A 9900-nucleotide genomic window follows, 5' to 3' on the forward strand; every position below is an offset into this window, starting at 1 on the left:
AGCAAACATTTTTACTAAGTCTTTAGGCATTGGAACTTTTGTACACCTAAGAGAGTGTCTTGGTGTAGTTGATTTGGATTAGGAGTGATCCTTATTTGGTTTGGCTCAAGACAAAGGGGGAGGGTTGAAATATTCAATGTAGTAGGTTGGTTACTTCTAGAGCCAAATGCCCACCTACCACATTGATAGCCTACACAATAGTTAGAAATATTGAATGTAGGTAGGTCAGTTCAAATTTTGAAATGAAAGGGAAAAAAAAACTTCCAAGAGACAAAAGGAATGAATTTGATTTTCATTCAATTAGATGAAGAGAGCAGAGAAAAAGAGTTAGATCAGTTGCAGAGTAGCAAAGGAAATCAATCAGTAGATCAAATTAGAGTCTAGAAGACAGAATGGTTTCAGTTTCATGTTTATAGTTGCACATGTTGGACCTTTTGTCATTCTGTAAGTCTTTTATTGATTCAACCTGTGAAGTAGTGATTGCTTTAGGCATTATTTTATGTAGCCATTATAGTTGTAAGTTTGAAGTTTTAACCTTTATTAGTTTGAATATTTTAGGGTTTTTTGGTTGAAGCCAAATGCTCCCAATTTTTTTAATAGTTTTATCTTATTTGAATAGAAAGAAAGCAAGCAAGCAAGCACACTAAACTGTGTTGTTCCCTTCTTCTATTCATCATTGCCTAGTATTTTTCATTTGAGAAGTTTATAGTTGAAATCTTCATCCTTCAGCTCTCTGCACTTTAATGGTAGTTTGTTATACTACCCACTCAGTCTAGTCTTTGACTAGGTTCTATCTCTATTGTTACTACTGAGATCACTTGGCATACTCTTTTGCAAAAAATCACCTTGCAAAGGTGACTGAGTTCACTTGACATCTTCACTACCAAGCTCACTTAGCATACTCTGTTTCATTTTTCCTTAAGTGCCAAGTCACTTGGCTCCTTCATGTTCTGAGCTTGCTTGGTACCATCCTCTTGTTACTCAACACCCTCTTGTGCTGAGTAAGTATGCCACCTGGCATTGATTCTTGTCAAGTAAAATTATTACAGTTTGTGATTTATTTTTCACAATCATCCTAGGGATATCTTAATATGGGTTTGGTCTCACACCCACCAAATATGGGGTATTCCTGCACCTATTCTTTGTGTAAAGGAAAAACATAGTTACAGACTCTTTGATAAGATATTTCAAAATATGTGTACTCATAATAGGTGCATTATTTTGGAAAATTCTATTTTTCCTAGTCTACAACTATTAGAGGCATTTAGGGTTTTGTTTCCAAACACTTTTATGTTTTCTTAGCTATGATTACTCAAGCCTAGTATAAATCAGAGACACACCTTTCCCTATGATTTCTTCTCAAATAAAAAATCAAATTGATCTATTCTCCCATGGTCAGTCTTGGTCATATGACTTCATTCCTATGTTGTGTAGATACTATTTAATTTCTCAATTGGCTAAATTGAACTCAAGATTTTTTTCTCTATAATTTTCTTTTGTTTTCATGTCCCCTGTCAGTTAGAGTTATTAGATTCTTCTTTTATTAACTTTAGTAAACATAAGCTTCAAATTTTTATTTCCTATGACCTATTATATACTTTAGATTTCAAACCACCCATGGCTTTCAGATATAGAATTTTTAATGGCGGTGATCTTTAATTGATTTCTTATTTTAACCAACAAAGTATAACTAATAATGCTCAATATTTTCTTCATTTGAGAAGTGTGCCCATTGGATTTTTATTTAATAAAAAATTGGTTGCTCTATTTAATAAGCACTCAGACCTTTTAGGAAAAAGAGGAAGAGGCCATCATGATTCTGATCTTGAAAACCTACATGGAAACATCTTTCTTTGTTTATGTCAATGCATCATCCACTACACTATGCCTCATCAATAGGTTTCAACCTTTAGTTAAGCAGATGCACACTGTGATGAAATAAAAAATAATTGTTAATTTGTTGGAAGAATACAAAGCTCTGTAAAGCTACAGATATAATTAATTTGGATTTAGGAAACTCACGCCTTCTGTTTTCTTAGAAGACCTAGGAAATTGACCTAGCCACTACCCCATTTAATCTTTTGATTGACCTACCAGTCTAATATACACACCACCTCAACAACCTGTCAATAATTCCACATCATCCTACCTAAGTATTATGTCATGCCATGTGTTGCATTGTCATGATACTATGCACTTTATCTCTCCTTTTCACTCTAATAAAGCACATAAAATAATCTATAGTTGCATAAAATACATGGATTAAAACCCCTCAATACACTTTCTCCTCTGTATCTTCTTATGCATGTGCATATAATATTCCCTGCCACATCCTACATAGGTGCTTGACATTTCCACTACCTCATTAAGACCCTAGTGGGAATGCATCTCTAGCAAAAATATTTAAAATTATAAAACAACTATATACAAAAATCAACTAGGTAATCAAATTGAAGCTTTGTGCTAAAATGGGAATTTCACTTGCGAGCATGGATAAGTTAAATATCCCCTTTTAATCCTAAATTTATCCTATTATTCAATTCCCCACAAATGAATCCTAAGTATCAAAAAAATGAAAAATTGAGGTTGTCATTTCCAATCTTCTACATGGCTAAACAAAATTGATCATAAAATAATGATGATAGCTATTATATTCTTGCAAATCAAATATGTACCATCTCCACTAGGAACTTGGCTGCCCTACAACCCTTGTTCAAATTAGAATGAAGATACAGATTTTAAAAATTGATTCTCTTCAATCCTATTTGAATATTGAGGTACAAATTTGTCTCCTTATTGATTTGACCTATTCATGCTTCACATGATTTTCTTATTTTCAAATCTTTTACATTTTATTTATGGTCTTCTATTTAAACAAATTCTTTTCTTGTAGATTATTGGAGTATCTCCATTTTATCTCTCTTTCCAACACCACATAGCTTCTTGTGTCTTTGGCGTTAGATTATCATTCTATAGCTTATTTGATGGGAGAATCATTTCATATTATTTTTTGTGGCATAATTTTCATAAATCCTTCTTATAATATTTTACTCTTTCTAATATTCTTAGTAAGTCACTATAAGAGACAAGCACTTCTACAATCCCAATAATCTCAAAGGCTCAAAAGGATGAATATTGAAATGAAAACACAAAGGATTTATTGTAATAGATTGAAGGTAAGCTTAAGTGAGGAGAGGATCTATTAAATAAACATATTAGTCTCCTCCTAGAAAGGAAAAATCACAATATTATAATGTTTTCATAGACAAAATGGATGACATGGTAAAAAATGGACCAATGGGTAATACAATTTGGGATAGGAAGAATTCTCCTTAACATGATATCTTCCAATCATCTCTAAGGAGTCTCCACTTATAGGTAACTCAGTTTCCACCAATTTCTATAAAAAAAGATTTCATAAGTACAACCAATTGAATTTATAGAAACACAAGCAATGATAATAAAGATAAATCTAGATTGATATGAACCATCAAGGAAACAAAAAATACAGATAAGATAATTGAAATAAAAACTTCTATTGTAGATAAAAATGTGAAAGAAATGACCTATCAAGATTACCATATAAACTGGTTAAAATGACTCATCTAAAATCCACCATTGAAAATTTAAAAATTAGAATTTCTAAAGATGAGGAATATAAAAGGATGAGTGCACCAAGTTAGTGTACAAAAAAGTAGACACCCAACAAAAAAAATGTTGGAAATACAATAGGAAAAGTAAACTCTAGTGGGGGGGGGGTTTAATCAACACTTATAAAACTTCAAAACTAAAATCATTCACCACACATCCATCCTTAGCATGTAAATTTAAATATTAATTTAAGTATAGACATACATTGACATACATTGCATGTAAACACATAAACATTCACACATATAACACCAGATATGATTACCCAGAAACCCTCCAACAAGAAGGTAAAAATAGGGTGGGGATGACACCTACAAATCTTCACTAGTGTAGATGTAAAGTGTAAGTAATGAAGGTTACAATTGTTTGATCATAAAATATGATCTACCCTGTGAAAGGTATACCCTGTTAAAGGATTACAAAGATTGTTAGATCTTACCCTATCAAAGGTATTCAACACCCTATTAGAAGTGTGCCTAGCTAAAGGACTTTAACTCACAATTAAGTAAACACCATGTTAAAGGATTTACAAAAATGTTTTAAGACTACTTTGTTAAGAGACTTAACTAATTCACATGTTAGAATGTCTTAGAAATGATCCTATGGTTAGCACTCTAGTGCTAGATAACATATCACCTCTTTGCATGTATCATTGATCCTCTCTAATCAAATGTATCTCTTGTATCCTTCAACTCCTTTTGTCTATTCTCCTCTAACTAATTTTGCAATCTATAAACTAAGATCATTATTCCTTTATCACCTCTGAATGCTTTGTTTACACATGAAAACTCCTCTCTTCACTCACACTCCTTCTCATAATGTTCTAAGGTTACCCTTCCTTATAAAGATCTAGGTGATTAGGATTAGGTATGAATCAATGATTTTAATTCATCCATCTAGTTGCTCAATTCATCCCTTTTTCTAATTACCTACATGTACTACATAGGGATCGTCAATTAAGATTTAATCTTATCATCTAGGATTGTAAAACAATCCTCAAGTTGACTTCAAAAATTGTTTACATAGATGTTTGTGCCAATACAAACAATTATGTCAAAACTATATAACTCAACATCTGAAGTCCCTAATGCTCAACATCAACTACAACTTCAATGTTTTCACTTGACATCTAAATCACTTGGCATGCACTACTTACTTGGCACTTGAATCACTCGGTACATACTATTTTCTCAACACTTGAGTGACTAGACACTTAGTAAGCTTCTCACTTGGCATACACTATCTGACATGTTATGCTCAGCATGCATTACTTGTTTTGCATGAACTAAGTACATAACTTATAGATGATTTAAGTGTATAGACACTCATTTTTCAAAACCAAACTGAGATCAACAAAAAAAACCAAAAATTTCAATAACCTGATCAGGTTATTTAAAAGTGAAATGTGGGCCAGGGTTGGTATCCAAGCTTGGCCATTATAATTTTAAAAACTCAATTAGGTTATTTAAAGAGAAACCTGATCGAGTTTTAAGAAACAAAAATATTTTTTTCTGCCAACATTTGAGGGTATTTTTATACCCTCAAACAAAAACAACATTGTAGAGTGCAAAGGAGATAGACAAAACTTGATTGGGTTTGTGAGAAAAATAAGAATCTTATTGCCCCACAAAAAAGGTAGGTCTTCATTATTTTCATCATTTATGTATTTTTCCATCAAATTTGTAATGTGGTTTTATAATTTATAAGTTTTGTAATTGTTTTCAATTTTTTTTAATATAGATGCATCAATGAATCCAAGAAAATGAGGGAGAGGAAAAAGACCACCTCCTATATAATCAAACCCTCTACCTTTCATGAAATAACCACAAAACACACCATCCATTATGACACAAAAAAAAAACCCTCCACCTATAGTGACATAACCACAAAGCCCTCCACTCAATGTTCATGCTTAACAACCACCCCACCTATAATCCCTCTATGCATACCATTACATCATTTAACTACTAAACAAGAGGACCTCATAAAATGCCTTACACAAAATAGTGCTAACATTACCCAAATGGTCAATAGGTTGTGGTCATCTACACTTTCTCATCACTCATCCCTAGCGAATACACTTGAACAAATGGCCCAAAATGTGAATGAGGTGTCTAGGGAGGTTTTAAAATGGGGTACATGGAGGGATAGGTGTCATGAATTTTATGCCAATGAGTTATCATATTAACAAGTGAAAGATAAGTACATAAAGAAAGGTACTATATGTCCACTTTTCACTGATACTATATCTAGTAACTCCCTATTACACACAACCAAAACTTCTCCTATTCATTGGTGCACTCATACTAGGATGAGGTCATGTTTTTGGGATAAGTGGTATATGGTATTTGACTTACTACCATATGATAATTATGAGAAGCCTCTATATTTTTTAAGAAATCTATATTGTGAGTTCATCCTTGGGAAGAAGCCAAATTACTTTGGCATCCATGAGTTCTAGGGTAGATGGAGAGGCTCTGCATAGGATAGACCCAGGGCTTGTAGGGTGGCACCACAATATGAGAGGAGATGTAAAACATGAAAAACCTACCTCATTTTGTGCTCCCATCAATTATAAATGAGTCTATTGATTTACAAACTCTTCATGTGGTTGCATCATTGGCATATGTTATTATTGAGCATGGCTCACAGTTAGGTGGTTTTCCTTCACCTATGACGCCTTGACCATCATCAAATGCACCTTTAAGGTCATCATAGCCTATGATATCTCCATCATCATCACCTATGGAACCTTAGTCATCACAACCTATAGAAGCTCCATCAGCATCACCTGCACCACCAATGTCATCCTCACTTGTGTCACTTGCACCACTAGTGTCATCCTTGCTTGTGCCACTTGCATCATTATGATGTGCATCATTACAATTTTTGGGGCCCAATCAATATTTTTTTTTTAGTTTTCAATGCATATGTGATGGGATAGATATTGAGGCATCTCAGGATGGAGTGTTATCCCATCCATATGTACATTGTGGGGATATTTATTATTCATATAGAGGTGGGGATTTTACACTCATAAATGATTTAAATGCAATGGTCTTTAATGGATAGGAGACACAAGTTTGTTTGTTTGAGTTTTGACATGATATTATTTAATCACCTACATATTGTAAATGTAATTTTTTAAAAAATTTGTAGAGTACTCTAGATTGATATGTGAACAATATGCAATGTAGGGTGCAACAAGCAGTACAAGAACACCACATAGTACTCATTCTTTTGGATGTGCAAGGCTAGGAGAAAGAACACCTAAGGTAAATTTTTTAAAATATTCAATTAAAAGTAGAATAATACATTTGCTTTGAAATATTATTTCTTAATTGGTATGACACTATCAACACAAAGTTCCTTAAATGTTGTTTCTTAATTGTTTTAGAATGTAACACCTAGTCTCTAAGAAGTCTTACAAGGAAACCAATAGAATATCCATGTCCAAGTTTAGTTAATGAGGACATCTCATCTAATTACATAATACAAAGTTTCTAGCACATTGAAACCTTTCCATCTTCCACACTCATCATTCATCTTCCATTCCCATAACTATCATCCCATTTCATCCAACCTACTTATAGATCCTCCTCCATTTGCCACCATTATTTAAACCCCTCTTATAAATCCTCTTTCATCTACTACCATCATTAAAACCCTCCCATTCATCAAATCCATCCAATTTCAATTCACATCTCTTGGTCCTAACATTAACCAAACTCGATCTAATGAACCTCGTCAGTTTTGACATGATATTATTTAATCACCTAAATATCATAAAAGTAAGTTAAAAAATAATAATTTATAGACCACTTTAGATTGTATGTGAACAACATGAAATGCAAGGTACAACAAGTAGTACAAGAACACCACATAGTATTCATTCTGCAAAAAGTGCAAGGCTAGGAGCAAGAACAACTGAGGTAAAAAAAAATTAAATAATCTTAAAAGATAATACATTGTCTTTGAATTATTGCTTCTTAATTGGTATGACACTAACAACACAAAGTTTCCTAAATGTTGTTTCTTAATTGTTTTACAATAAACACCTAATCTCTAAGAAGTCTTACAAGGAAGCCAATACAATATACATATCCAAGTCAAGTTGATGAGGACATCTCCTCTAATTATATCATGTGAAGTTGCTATCATGTTGAAACCTTTCCATCTCCTGCACTCATCATTCTTTTTTCCATGTCCCATAACTATCATCCCTCTTTCATCCAACCCACTTATAAATCCTCTTCCATCTCCTACAATCATTGAAACCCTCCAAGATTCATAGAATCCATCTAATTCCCATCAACATATCTTTCTCATAGCATAGTCAAACTATTGGAAATATTATAGACTATGCTAAGTTACTGGGAGGGGAGGTGTGAATCAGTAATTAGTATTTAACCCTTCTTATATAATCTGATCTAATTGCATGCATAATAAATTGAAAACATGAAAGCATTCATAACACTATGACACAAAGATTTGGTGACCCAGAAACCTTCCAAATAGAAAGTAAAACTAGGGTGGGGATGATGCGCAGAAGCTTTAGTACTGTAGTATAAAGTTAGTATGTTAAGGCTTACATTGATCACTTTTGATGATCTTCCCTATTAGGAGAAATAAGGACTGCTAGGTCCACCTTGTTAAAGGATTTACAATCATATAATAAAATATGCACTTGGTAAAGAGATTTAAAAAAGACTGTTAGGTCTACCTTGTTAAAGGATTTTATTGATCCACCTATTAGGATGAAGTAGTAGCTAATCTCTAATCTACAACTTGATTTTCTAAATGAGATTCCTTTATGTACTAATCACCTTGTTCTGATAGATATCTCTTTGTTGCTCCTTCTACTGTTGTAGCCTTTGTAATTTTCTCTTTCTACTCTTCTCTAATTATATTCAATTACATTGCATTCACATTCACTTTTTTCATACTTGGATATGATACAATTCATTACATATATAGCAATCCAATTATACAAATTATAAATTTGGCCACTATACAAGTTTACACAAATATTACAAAGTCAACCCAAATGAAGACACTTAGGTTTTGAAGATTGACTCAGTAAGGTTTTGATACTCGACATCCACTGTCAATGCTTGACATCATCATGCACTTGATAGATATAGAAGCTCAGTCCATATTGATCACTTCCAAGTTGTCTTGAACTTGGTCTACACTAGTGACTTGGTAGATATTATGAAACTCTTTATATAAATTGAATCACTTGTTCACTATTACATAGCTTGGTAGACACTATCACCTCAAGCTTGGTATAAACTAAGTCACTTGGTTAACACTAAGTAGCTCGGTTAACACTAGACTCACATCACATAAACTATGAACTTGGTGAACATTGTGCAACTTGGTTTGCACTAGTAAACTTGACATACATTGAGATGCAAAGTTTGCACTACTAATCTTCACTATAATTGCAACTACTCAGTAACCACTAGGATTTGTCCAAAGGACTCGGTAGCAACTGTAGAACTCAACAACAACTAAAATGCTTGGCAAACACTATTAATTGTACAATGAGCTCGATTTCCATACACAACCTTAATAAGTGTGTCACTAATAACAAACTTGACTAATATGTCAACAAATTCCTACTTTGGCATTAGTGACAAAAACACTTATCAACCAAAACTGAGTTCAAAAAGTTTCCTAAATACCTTTTATCCCTCACCTTGTGATATTAGCTTGGTAGAGTATACTATTTTTGAGATTTTTCAAAATTTATTTTGTAAGATATATATATGTACATGGTAAGGTTCTTTCATACAGTATACTATACATCTTCTTGCTATATACAACATATCTTTCTATGCATATATTTCTCCCCCATTGCCTTTACAACTTATTACATTTTCTCCCCCATAACGTATGTCTTTCTCCCCCTTTTTGACATTAATGCCAAAGTTTTATTCTATTTACATAGTAATGCCAAAATGAGATAAAAATTTTGAATGTACCTTGAGAATGATAGCCAAATTTTTATCCTAGTTTTCTTGTAAGACCTTACATGTGTGAAGTACAATTTGTACTTCTGCTGACAATTCTATCATGTGGTCCACTATGGAGAAGTTATTATCATGGATGAGAGTTTTTGAATGCAATATGTTTCTACAGTGCATTCATGTTGGGAAGAATTATATTTTGTATATCTACCAATGTAGATCTAATCCTTGCTTCTTCTCTGAGAATTCTGCTTGCATATCTATCAAAAATCTT

This window comes from Cupressus sempervirens, chromosome 5, assembly GCF_028749045.1.
Source record: "Cupressus sempervirens isolate cs-2001-9-10 chromosome 5, ASM2874904v1, whole genome shotgun sequence".
NCBI lineage: Eukaryota > Viridiplantae > Streptophyta > Pinopsida > Cupressales > Cupressaceae > Cupressus > Cupressus sempervirens.